This window comes from Gekko japonicus, unplaced genomic scaffold (genome assembly GCF_001447785.1).
Source record: "Gekko japonicus isolate JY-2015 unplaced genomic scaffold, Gekko_japonicus_V1.1 scaffold332, whole genome shotgun sequence".
NCBI lineage: Eukaryota > Metazoa > Chordata > Lepidosauria > Squamata > Gekkonidae > Gekko > Gekko japonicus.
The window spans coordinates 260,442-272,177 of NW_015177015.1; the positions used below are offsets into that span (position 1 = coordinate 260,442).

The following is an 11,736-nucleotide window of genomic DNA, read 5'->3' on the forward strand; positions in this document are numbered from 1 at the left end:
TTAAATCCCCCCAGGCGGTTATTTGGGGGTTATTTCAGAACCATTCAGAGTGAGAAGCAAGGGTCATGCAAACAATCCCTGTGTTCTGATAGCAATCAGTCATGGTTCACCTTTATACTTGAATCGCCATCTCTCATTCGGTGAATGAATGAATTTCAGGTTGTGTAGGCTGCAGGTGGCCCGGTCTGTGTTATGCCAGCATGGGGCTTAACTGCTATTCTAAAATGTGGAGCTGGCTTTAGGGTTGCCCTGTGAGTCACCTGACCTGGATTAGAGTTATTAAGTAGTAGACATCTGTAGAGCACTCTAAAAGTACAAGATGTTCAGAAATGCTTCTGTACTCTGGAAGGGTGATACCTGTCATACACTGCTAGGTACGTTACAGATCAGGAGTTTGATGTTATATTTTCTTTGCACTGTTCCCTGTTATTGTTATGTTTGCAAACAAACGCCTGTAATAAAAACAATTCCAGCAGCAAATAAGTGTGGTCCTAAACAGGAGCAGATTCTCCATGGTGAAATGTGAGGTGAAATGGTCTCCAGAGGGCACTAGATGCTTGATCCAGCCCAGGAAGTTGTAAACAGCCTTGTGGCACCTTAAAGACTAATTAATTTTATTCTGGCATAAACCTTCATGAGCCAGAGCTCACTTCCTCAGTTGCTAGTTCCATTCATTAGGCAGGCAGACACACAGACATTCAGATACAAACAGCAGAAGGGGGTGAGTGCTGGAAAGAGACACCTGAAGGCCCATAAGAACATAAGAGAAGCTGTGCTGGATCAGGCTAATGGCCTGTCTAATACTCTGTGTCACAGTGGCCAAAACCCAGGTGTCATTAGGGGGTTCCTCCAGTGGGGCCAGAACTCCAGAAGCCCTCCCACTGTGGCCCCCACAGACCAAGAATACAGAGCATCACTGCCCTGTTCCCTCTATACTTTGTAGCTAATAGCCACTGATGGACCTCCGCTCCATATGTTTATCTAATCCCCTCTTGAAGCTATCTATGCTTGTAGCTGCCACCACTTTCTGTGGTAGTGAATTCCACATATTAATTACTCTTTGAGTGAAGAAGTACCTCCTTTTATCTGTCCCTAAACCTACTGCTCAACAATATGATTGAGCGCCCATGAGTTCTATATTGTGAGAAAGGGAGAACAGTACTTCTTTCACTGCCTTCTCTATCCCATGCATAATTTTGTAAGCCTCTTTCATGTCACCCCTTAGTTTTCCTTTCTCCAAGCTAAAAAGCCCTAACCTCTTTAACTTTTCTTCATAGGGAAAGTGTTCCATCCCCTTAATTATTTTAGTTGCCCTTTTCTGCACTTTTTCCAATGCTATAATATCTTTTTTGAGGTGCAGTGACCAGAACTGTACACAGTATTCCAAATGAGGCCACAGCATCAATTTATAAAGGAGCATTATGATACTGGCTGATTTGTTTTCAGTTCTCTTCCTAATAATCCCCAGCATAGCAATTGCCTTTTTTATTGCTGTTGCACACTGAGTCGACATTTTCAGTGAGTTATCTATTACAGTTACTGCCAGTTTGGACCCCATCAACGTGCATTTATAGTTGGGATTTTTTGCTCCCATGTGCATTAGTTTGCACTTGCCCACATTGAACCTCATTTGCAATGTTGATGCCCACTTATCCAGCCTTGACAGATCCCTCTGGAGTGCCTCACAGTTCTCCCTGGTTTTCACCACCCTAAACAACTTAGTGTCACCTGCAAACTTAGCCCCTTCACTGCTTACTCCCAACTACAAATAATTAATGAACAAGTTAAAAAGCACTGGACCTAGTACCAAGCCCTGTAGTACCACACTGCTTACTAACTTCCACTGTGAAACCTGCCCATTTAAACTCACTCTATATTTCTTATTAATTTACCAAGTTTTAATCCATAAGAGGACTTGTCCTTTTATCCCATGACTGCTGAGTTTACTTAGAAGCCTTTGATGAGGAACGTTATCAAATGCTTTCTAGAAGTCTAGGTAAAAAACGTCTATTGGGTCACCCTTGTCCACACGCTTGTTTAGTGAGACAAGTCTTCCCTTACAAAATCCATACTGATTCTTCCTCAATGGCTTTTGTTCATCAGTGTGCCTACTAATTCTGTTTTTAATAATGGATTCCACCAACTTACCTGATATCGATGTTAGACTGACCAGCCTGTAATTTCCTGAATCTCCTCTGGAACCTTTTTAAAAGATGGGGGTTACATTAGCTACCTTCCAGTCCTTGGGAATGGAAAGGAAGATTTTAATGATAAATAGCATATTTTTGTCAGGAGATCCAGAAGTTCACATTTGAACTCTTGGATATATGCCATCTGCACCTGGTCCATCAGTCACAGGACCTCCTCGTCACCTCAATCTGACTCAGGTCTTTTAACACCTTCCGAAATCGGCAGTTCTGGAGTGGGCAAGCACTCCTCATCTTCAATAGTGAAGATGGAGGCGAAAAAAGCATTCCGCTTCTCTGCCATTTCCCCGTCGTCCTTCAGTATTCCTTTTACCCCTTGGTCATCCAGAGGCCCCACTGCCTCCCTGGCTGGTTTCCTGCTTCTAATGCATTTGAAGAAAATTATATTATTGGTCTTTATGTTTTTTGGAATATGTTCCTCATAGTCCTTTTGTTGCCTGTCTGATCACTGACGTGCATTTTATTTGCCACAGCCTGTGCTCCCTTTTATTTACCTACCTTGGACTAGCCTTCCACTGCTTAAAGGAACCCTTCTTCCCTTTTACTGCTTCCATTACTTTGTTAACCATGCAGGCCTTTTTTATACCTATCTGTACCTTTCCTAATCTTTGGTATACATTTTATCTGAGCTTCTAGGAGTGTGGTTTTCAATAGTTTCCAAGCTTCCCAAAGGGATTTGACCCTCCTTATCTTTCCTTTCAGTTTCTTCTTCACAAGCCCCCTCATTTGAGAAAAGTTACCCCTTCTAAAGTTAAATGTGGTTGTGTTGGTCTTTTTGGGCAACTCCCTACTTGCATAAATGTAAAACTTAATAACATTATGTCATGACCCTGTCCTTCCACCTCTGCCTTATTGGCTACTTTCCAGGCCACCACAGAGACTACAGGGTGTTTACCTCCCTTCAGGGTCGTATAAACCAGCACAATGAGAGTAGAAAAGACAATAACTATTTGGTTTTCGGGGGACGTGGCGACGTCGAGCAACATGGCGGTCGCTTAATTTGAAGGCTCCGTCTCTCCCCTCTCTAAAAACAACTCTACAAACCTGAAAAATCGTTCACCCTCTGAGGAATGGGTAAGAATAATGGCCTTAAACTAACAACATCTAAAGCAGCTATAAAATCTAATTCAAAAAATTTCTTTAACCCAAAGAAAGTCAAACCAAGTCCCAAAGGCTCTGGGGAAGCCTCACGCAACATGGCGGCCAGTCAATCACAAATCCAGGCCTCCGGCTCATCAGCCGACATGCCAGACCTCCCTCTTTTATTAGAGAGAATGGAACAAAGACTCTCTGCAAAACTCGTGGATATACAATCCGCACTGACCAAAACGGTAAGCACGGCTGAATCGGCATTAAATATATCCGCTTTACTGAAGAAGGATGTCAAAGAACTCAAACACGGGAAACGAATCATAATGAACGCATACTTATTATTGAGACGCAAATGAGATTACCGAACCTGAAATTCCGCGGAGTTCTGGAGGGAGAAGAAGAAAACTTAGATCTTATATATTTTATGGGGAAATTGCTGGCCTATGTCTTTCATCTGGAGGAAGAGGAATGGCCGAATATCCTCAAGGCATATCGTTTAGGCCCTCCGATCAATCCGAGAAGAAAAGGGCCAAGAGACATACTGGTACAATTTGCAGACAGAAGGACTCGGCAGAGCATTTTAAAAGAAGCGGCGGAAAAAGGTCACCTATTATATAAAGATATTCAAATTCAAGTATTCCCCGATATCCCCCAAGAAGCCTTAAAAATTCGCAAAGCTTTAAAATCAACTACGCTCCACCTGCAACAAGCTAATGTGAGATACCATTGGATGGCGTCGGGAGGCCTTCAAATATCCCACCATGGCTCTTCCTTGCAAGCGATAGATGAGGAATCGGGTCTGGCCCTGCTAGAGTCACTGCGGATCACAGAGCCTATGGACACCAGCGGTAGATCTGGAAAGAGGCGGCACGAATCACTGGACTCACTGGAACAAAATCCAAGAACAGCCCCTAAAGAAGCCTTGTGTTAAAATGGCCCACGAGGGGGGAGAGAGTTATGAAATTGATAAGAGAAGTACAACAGTTGCTAGTTGCTTAGTTTCCCACTTAGAATGTTAAGTTTTATGGTATTACAGGTTTGTGATTTTATATCTTCAAATAAGGAGAGAGGGGAGGGGGGAGTTTTTTGGTTTAGTCCCGAGTAAAAGAAAACGCTTGTGGGTTCTTGCCCTTTAAGGAGCAAGAAACGATCCCGAGTCGGTTCAAAGTTTTAGCGCTAAGTGCTCTACATACAGATACGTATACTCCGTTACAGTGTTACAGAGCCTATGGACACCAGCGGTAGATCTGGAAAGAGGCGGCACGAATCACTGGACTCACTGGAACAAAATCCAAGAACAGCCCCTAAAGAAGCCTTGTGTTAAAATGGCCCACGAGGGGGGAGAGAGTTATGAAATTGATAAGAGAAGTACAACAGTTGCTAGTTGCTTAGTTTCCCACTTAGAATGTTAAGTTTTATGGTATTACAGGTTTGTGATTTTATATCTTCAAATAAGGAGAGAGGGGAGGGGGGAGTTTTTTGGTTTAGTCCCGAGTAAAAGAAAACGCTTGTGGGTTCTTGCCCTTTAAGGAGCAAGAAACGATCCCGAGTCGGTTCAAAGTTTTAGCGCTAAGTGCTCTACATACAGATACGTATACTCCGTTACAGTGTTACTAGTAACCTACTTTTGTACTCTGCCACTCACACCTCTTACGCTATTATTGGCACCTACGTATTCTACTTACAACCATAAGCTTGTACAATGCTCTTTCCTTAAGCAAATAGAGTAAGGTCTGAAAACAACAAGATTAACAATGTTAATAGCATAAGACTACTTTTAAAAGACCTAACGCGAACGGGACATTCTTCCAAACAGCTGTTTTTTCTGTTGATATAACTATAACACTACGTGCAGTTAAGAAATAACACGTCAGATAACTAATTAAACTGTTAAATTTATTTGTACTTTACCTCATTCATTGCCTACTGATAAAACTGCTAAACTTGTTTACTTCTCTGACAGAAGATTCTGACATCTGATTGTAGCTCTTAATGAATTAAATCTTTTTATAATTAATTAATTAAGATCCGTAGGTCCTGGGATTGGCAGTTATCTTAACAAAGTTTTATCCATTGATTTTCAAATAATTAATATAATTAATTTTTTTAATAAAAATTAATTTTATGGTTGATTGTTAAAGCTGATATATTGCACATTTTCCTTATATTGCACTTTATCTCACTCAAACCACATAAGCATAGCCTAGACGTATCATAGTCACTAGCGTGTAACTTACATACAAGAATTATTGAAACAACACTCATACTAAGAAGCCAATAATAAATACACACACACATTTTAGCACAGATAGATTTTACATATCTCACGCACTCATCTTGATTACAGTAAAATGACATCTCTCAAGATTTGTTCGGTTAACATTCGCAGAATGAACAACATGATTAAAAAGAAACGTGTAGCACAACACATAAGACGTATAAATCCAGCAATCTTGTTCATGCAAGAGACACATTTGCATTCCACGACACACCCTATTGTGAAACCCACCGCATTTCCTCAACAATATTTGGCAGCAGGATCTACGAAATCAAGAGGGGTCGCCATCCTCTTAGCCAAAAAAGTAAACTTTGTACTAAAAAATCAACTGACAGACCCAGCAGGAAGGTTTATTTTTATCAAGGGATCCATTGAAGGCAAGATATGGTCATTTGCTTCCATATAAGCTCCAAACGAAGATCAAACCTCTTTTTTAAAGGAGGTTTTTACCATACTCCAAAATTTTCAGGAAGGACATACAGTAATTGGTGGTGATCTCAACTATATCGCTGATGCCGTCATAGACCGTTCAAGCAGCAAGCTTAAACAGGTTAGGAAGCCGACGTCTACAAGATTGTCAACTCTCTTCCAGTCCTTCAGCCTTATTGATGTCTGGAGACTACAGCACCCCAAAGAAAGGGACTATTCATATTATTCGACAACACACAATATCTTCACAAGAATCGATTATATTCTTGTCTCCCCATCGTTTCAACAATACCTGCAATCTTCGGACATTGGTCCCAGACATCTAACAGATCATGCCTGGTTGGACTGCCAGATCTCTGATGTTATTGAAGACACTACAGACAAACAATGGTCTTTGGACACTTCCATTTTATTAAGAACATCAATTACAACAAGGATAAACAACGATATAAAAATTTTTCTGGCGACTCATCAGGGCATGGAAACAGCGGTCCAATGGGACGCGTTAAAAGCAGTCTTACGGGGATCCATCATCTCAGAATCTGCTCATCTGAAAAGAGAAACACAAAAACTGAAAATGAAAACATTGTCCAACATCATCTCCCTAGAACAGGAACATAAGAGAACAGGACAGAACTCGACTTATCTAAAACTTCAAGCAGAACAGAAAGTTTTGGAAACCTTAGATACAAAATCTATTCAGAAGAACCTACTAATACTGAAACAAATTTTTTGGCACAAATCAGCTAAAAATTTGAAGCTACTTGCATGGAGGGTAAAAGACAAAAAGAAAAAAGCAGTAATAAGCTCAATTAAAACGCCTAATGGAGTCATTCACACTGCCTCTAGGGCAATTGCAAACACCTTTGCAGTTTATTATAAAAAACTATATACTACGTCTACACCGAAAATTGAAGATATCAACGCCTTCTTGAACTGTGTCACAACACTCAACACCTTATCCCCAATGCAGAGGGTGACTTTAGACAGTCCGATTACTCGCAAAGAGATGGAGGAGGCTATAAAGCAGGCGAAATGTAATAAGGTGCCGGGGATAGACGGACTCCCAGCAGAGTTTTATAAAACATTCTATCCCTCTCTGTTGGACCCTCTCCTTGAAATATGCAATGCTGCACTTCAAGGTCACCATTTACCACCTTCATGGTCTGAATCGTCCATCATTGTTATTCCCAAGAAAGGAAAAGATTTAACAGACCCTGCTTCATATCGGCCTATTGCCCTAATAAACAACGACGCAAAGCTGTTTTCCACAATTTTAGCTAATCGTCTTAAGACCGTCATCACGGATCTCATTCATACAGACCAAACAGGCTTCATACCGGGGAGGCAAATCACTGATAACATCCAAAGGTCCCTCAATGTAATCTTGAAAGGGAAAACATCCAAGGTCGAATCGATGATCCTGGCCTTGGATTTTGAAAAAGCCTTCGACTCAATAGAACTTCAATACCTCATGACACTTCTAAAACAATTAGGCTTTGGAGATCTCTTTCTACAGGCAATTGACACCTTATATAGAAATCCCAAATCCAGAGTTCGTGTAAATGGAATTAACTCGACGTTTTTTACCCCTACTAGAGGCACACGGCAGGGCTGTCCATTATCACCTCTCATCTTTGCCTTAGCCATAGAACCTTTAGCAGAATGTCTCCGAAGAAATCAAACCTTCAAAGGGCCTTTTATTTGAGAGACTGAACATAAACTCACCATGTACGCGGACGACATGACGCTATATATTGAAGACCCGACAAAATCCCTACCAGCAATTGTGAACACTATCTCTGACTTTAGCAAAGTCTCAGGTCTCCATCTGAACGAAATTAAATCAGAGATATATCCTATTAAACTCTCCACAGCTACAAAAGAAGACATTCAACACAAATATAACTATAGATGGATCACAACTGACTGGAAACACATACCCCTAAATTTAAATAATCTTATGGACTGTAATCTCCTTAAGCTCCATAAAGAGATCCAAGAGAAAATAATAGTGTGGAACGAACAACGGTTGACATTGGCGGGTAGACTACAGCTAACTCAAAGTTTCATCTTTCCGTGTTTCCTGTATCTGTTTCGTGCGCTACCCATTTTCATAGATGAAAAAATACTGGCCAAATGGCAACGAACACTTACTAACTTTCTCTGGAACTCCACGAAGTCACGAGTGGATCATCGTCACCTAGCTAAACCAACATATCTGGGTGGATTGGGAATCCCATCCCTACAACTTTATCAAAGAGCTGCAACTCTCTCTCATACAGCTGAAATGCTCCAATCAGCTAGGCCCACAGGGTGGATTCAGATCGAACAATTCTACGTCTCACCATACTCCCTTACAGAAATTATCTGGATGGGAAAAAACGCAGACCTGAAACCCTAAAACAAAATACTTTCCTAGATGTGACCCTGAAGATCTGGGATAGATACAGAAAATCATTGGCACCAGATGTCTCCCCTCTGTCCGCTTACACCCAACAGTTGTGGTTTCCACCGGGGATGGAATTTAACGCTTACGCAGAATGGACCGCTGCGGGACTTCACAGGCTGATGGATCTTGCTCCAAAAGGATCTCTTCTCCCTAAAGATCACTTTGAAAATAAAATACAAACCACAGTATCATGGTTAAAATACTATCAACTGAAGAGCATGATTGACTGGATTTCAGAAAACGGTTCCTTCTCAAGACCAAAAACCCGTTTTGAACTAACTCTCTTGGTATTCGCTGACCGCAAGAGGAGCCTTTTATCCTCTATTTACAAATCTCTGATGGAGACAGGAAAAGGGCAAATAAAGGCAAACATGAAGGCGTGGAACAAAGACCTACAGAAAGATCTGACAGACGAACACTGGTTGAATATTTGGGACTCTCAAGCTTGCAAATCCCAGATCTTCTCTATCCGCCTTCAACTATTCAAAATGCACACCAGGTGGTACCTCTCACCAACACGTCTACATCATATGCACCTTACATATAGTCCACTATGTTGGAAAGATTGTGGAGTGAACAGTGATTCTTTGCATTGCTGGTGGTCCTGCCCCCTGATTCAATCATTCTGGGAGAAAATAGTGGAGGAAATCTACATAATCACATCGCAGAGACTGCCAATGGACCCGGCTGTACTTCTTCTCCAATCAGTCGAAGAATCCGCTCCACAGTATAGAATATCTAATCTTACTTCTACACTACTAGTCACAGCCAGATTGACAATTGCAGCATTGTGGAAATCTCAGAACATACCATTGGTTGCAATGTGGAGAGAGAAATGCTGGGATCATTATGTAATGGACAGAATCGCAAACACCTTCAAAGATAGGCAATATAGACCTATAAACACACACTCCAAGTTTGTAAGAACTTGGTTCACATTTATACAGTACATGACGGAACCCGAATTTTTACTATCTAACCCAGCCTATATTGAATGGCTTAGTTTCTAAACAATGAACAGGCTTCAAATAAGTCCTTACCTTTGCTTCACACACACACACACAATACACTCAACACATAAACAAAATTTGTCTAGGCTTATGTTTGGAGAATGTGCAATGCGTTAAATGATTTTCTTTTCTTGATTCTACAGTTTGTTGAATACTGTACCAGTTGATAAAAAAAACCCTTCATGTTTGTAAGAAATTTTTGCATTACCTTTAATAATAAAAAATTATTATTAAAAAAAAACTATTTGGTTTTCCTTTTTGCTAAATAATGCCAATTAGCCGAATATATACAGGCCAGAGACTTTGTCCAATTAAAATACAAAAGTTTATTATAAACAATTAAAAACACACAAGTTAGGGACCAATAAAATGTACGTGGAACAAAACAAAGGAACACAAAAGCTAACTGACTAAGTCTATATTTCCCTAAGCCTTTAGCTCTAAGCAGCAATAAACATAGAGGCTGGCTGGTTCCTGGGATTAGCAGTCCGTCTGGTCCGACGTCTCCATGCAGTCTGTCCCGACCTTCCACTCCAGCAACTGTGAGCAGTTCAGCGTAATGGCTAGATGCTTCTATCTTGCAAGCATGCATCTGCTAACTGGCCTTGGCTCGACTCCTACTAAATAGCTGGCCGGCTGTCAGCCAATCCTAAATTAATTGAACATTCACACGTGACTGACTTAGATGACGAACTGTCAAGATCTAGCTGAGTCATTTCTTCCTCTGACAGTTGCCAGGTGCACTAGCTTGCAATAGCCATTAATTAGATCCAGGTGTCACTTAGGTGACCTACTTCGCTAACTTCATCCTGGTGTCTCAAATTAACTGTCTGGCTACAGCAACTACTTACAGTTGTTTAAAGGGGGAATATCTTGACACATTATGGTCACTGTTCCCAACCTTACATCTCTCACCAGGTCTTGGGTGTTACTTAGAACCAAGTCCAGGATCGCCTCCCCCCGGTAGGTTCAGTGACCATCTGCTCCATGGTACAGTCGTTGAGAGTATATAGAAACCCAATCTCTTTCTCCTGACGTGACCTAATCAATGTGTGAGTAGTTAAAATCACCTATTATGACACAGCAGCTTTCTTTCATTCTTTTGCTGTTTTTAAATCATCCTCTAACCTTTAATCTGGTGGGTGATAACAAACTCCCAGGGTTAAGCTTCCTTTTGGCCACACTATTTCTACCCATAGTGTTTCTGTAAATGAATTTATTTCTCTTAGATTCTCAATTTTACTGGACTGTATACCCTCTCTGACATACAGAGCCATTCCACCTCTGACCCTTCCCTTCCTATCCTTCCAGTATAATTTATATCCAGGAATCACTGTATTCCACTAATTATCCTCATCCCACCAAGTTTCTGAAATACCCACAATTATGTTCTTCTCTGACTCTAAGTATTCTAGCTCCCCTAATTTAACTCAGACACTTCTAGCATTTGTATATAAACATCTGTAATTCCCCAGACATGTTAGGCCTGCAACCTTCCTCCTTTGGCCTCTAGACCTTGTCAAGCAGTCAGTATTGTTTGTCACCCTCTCAGTGGCCAGTTATAATCCATTTTGCTCTAGAACAGTAACAGTTACTCCTTCATCTCTTTCTCTTTTTTTTTGGATCCCCCTAAGGGGAATTTTTTATTGTGTTTTTTTACAAACTACAAACTGCAGCCGAAAATATGGGAAAGGGAACTATATCTAAGGAGAAAGAAAAAAGACCCACTAATAACTTAAAACCCAAGTGTAGGAGATCAATACATCAGCTTAACTCAGTGTTACTTTTAGAAAGCTAATAAAACAATGAACATAGTTGGCTATGCTAGGTTAATTATCTTTTAACTATTCATTTAACTACTTAAAGAAACCCCCCAAGCATCCCAAAATCATTTCAGAGTTTTCAGGCACAAATCAGAGTCCTTCAGCCACTATTTATTCTTCTCTTTTCTAATCCTCAATTTATATGAACTTTTTGGGGGGCCGCCCCCTTTTCAGAGGGTGAGTCCTCGTCCGAAGACCCCGAGCCTAACTCGCCATCAGATTTGCTTTCTTCTTCTTCCTTCTCGTCCTCAGCTGGTTCCCTGAGCTGTGTTCGCAGAAAATCACGTGCCTTAAGAACAGAGTCAATCTTTTCTTTTTTATTGTGAAGTTCTGGGATTAACCATCTGTAACTGATGCCATTTGTTTGTAGAAAAAGGATTTGTTCTTTATAATTCTTTCTCTTCTGTCTTATGTCAAATGGGATGTCTTTTAAAATCCTGATGTT

General features: G+C 40.8%; 1 protein-coding gene across 1 annotated transcript in view; it reads left to right on the plus strand.

Annotated features, from left to right (window-relative positions):
- The window catches only part of LOC107124287 (NADH-cytochrome b5 reductase-like), a 36,153-nt gene that overhangs the window by 22,200 nt on the left and 2,217 nt on the right, over positions 1–11,736 (plus strand). The window lies entirely within an intron of this gene.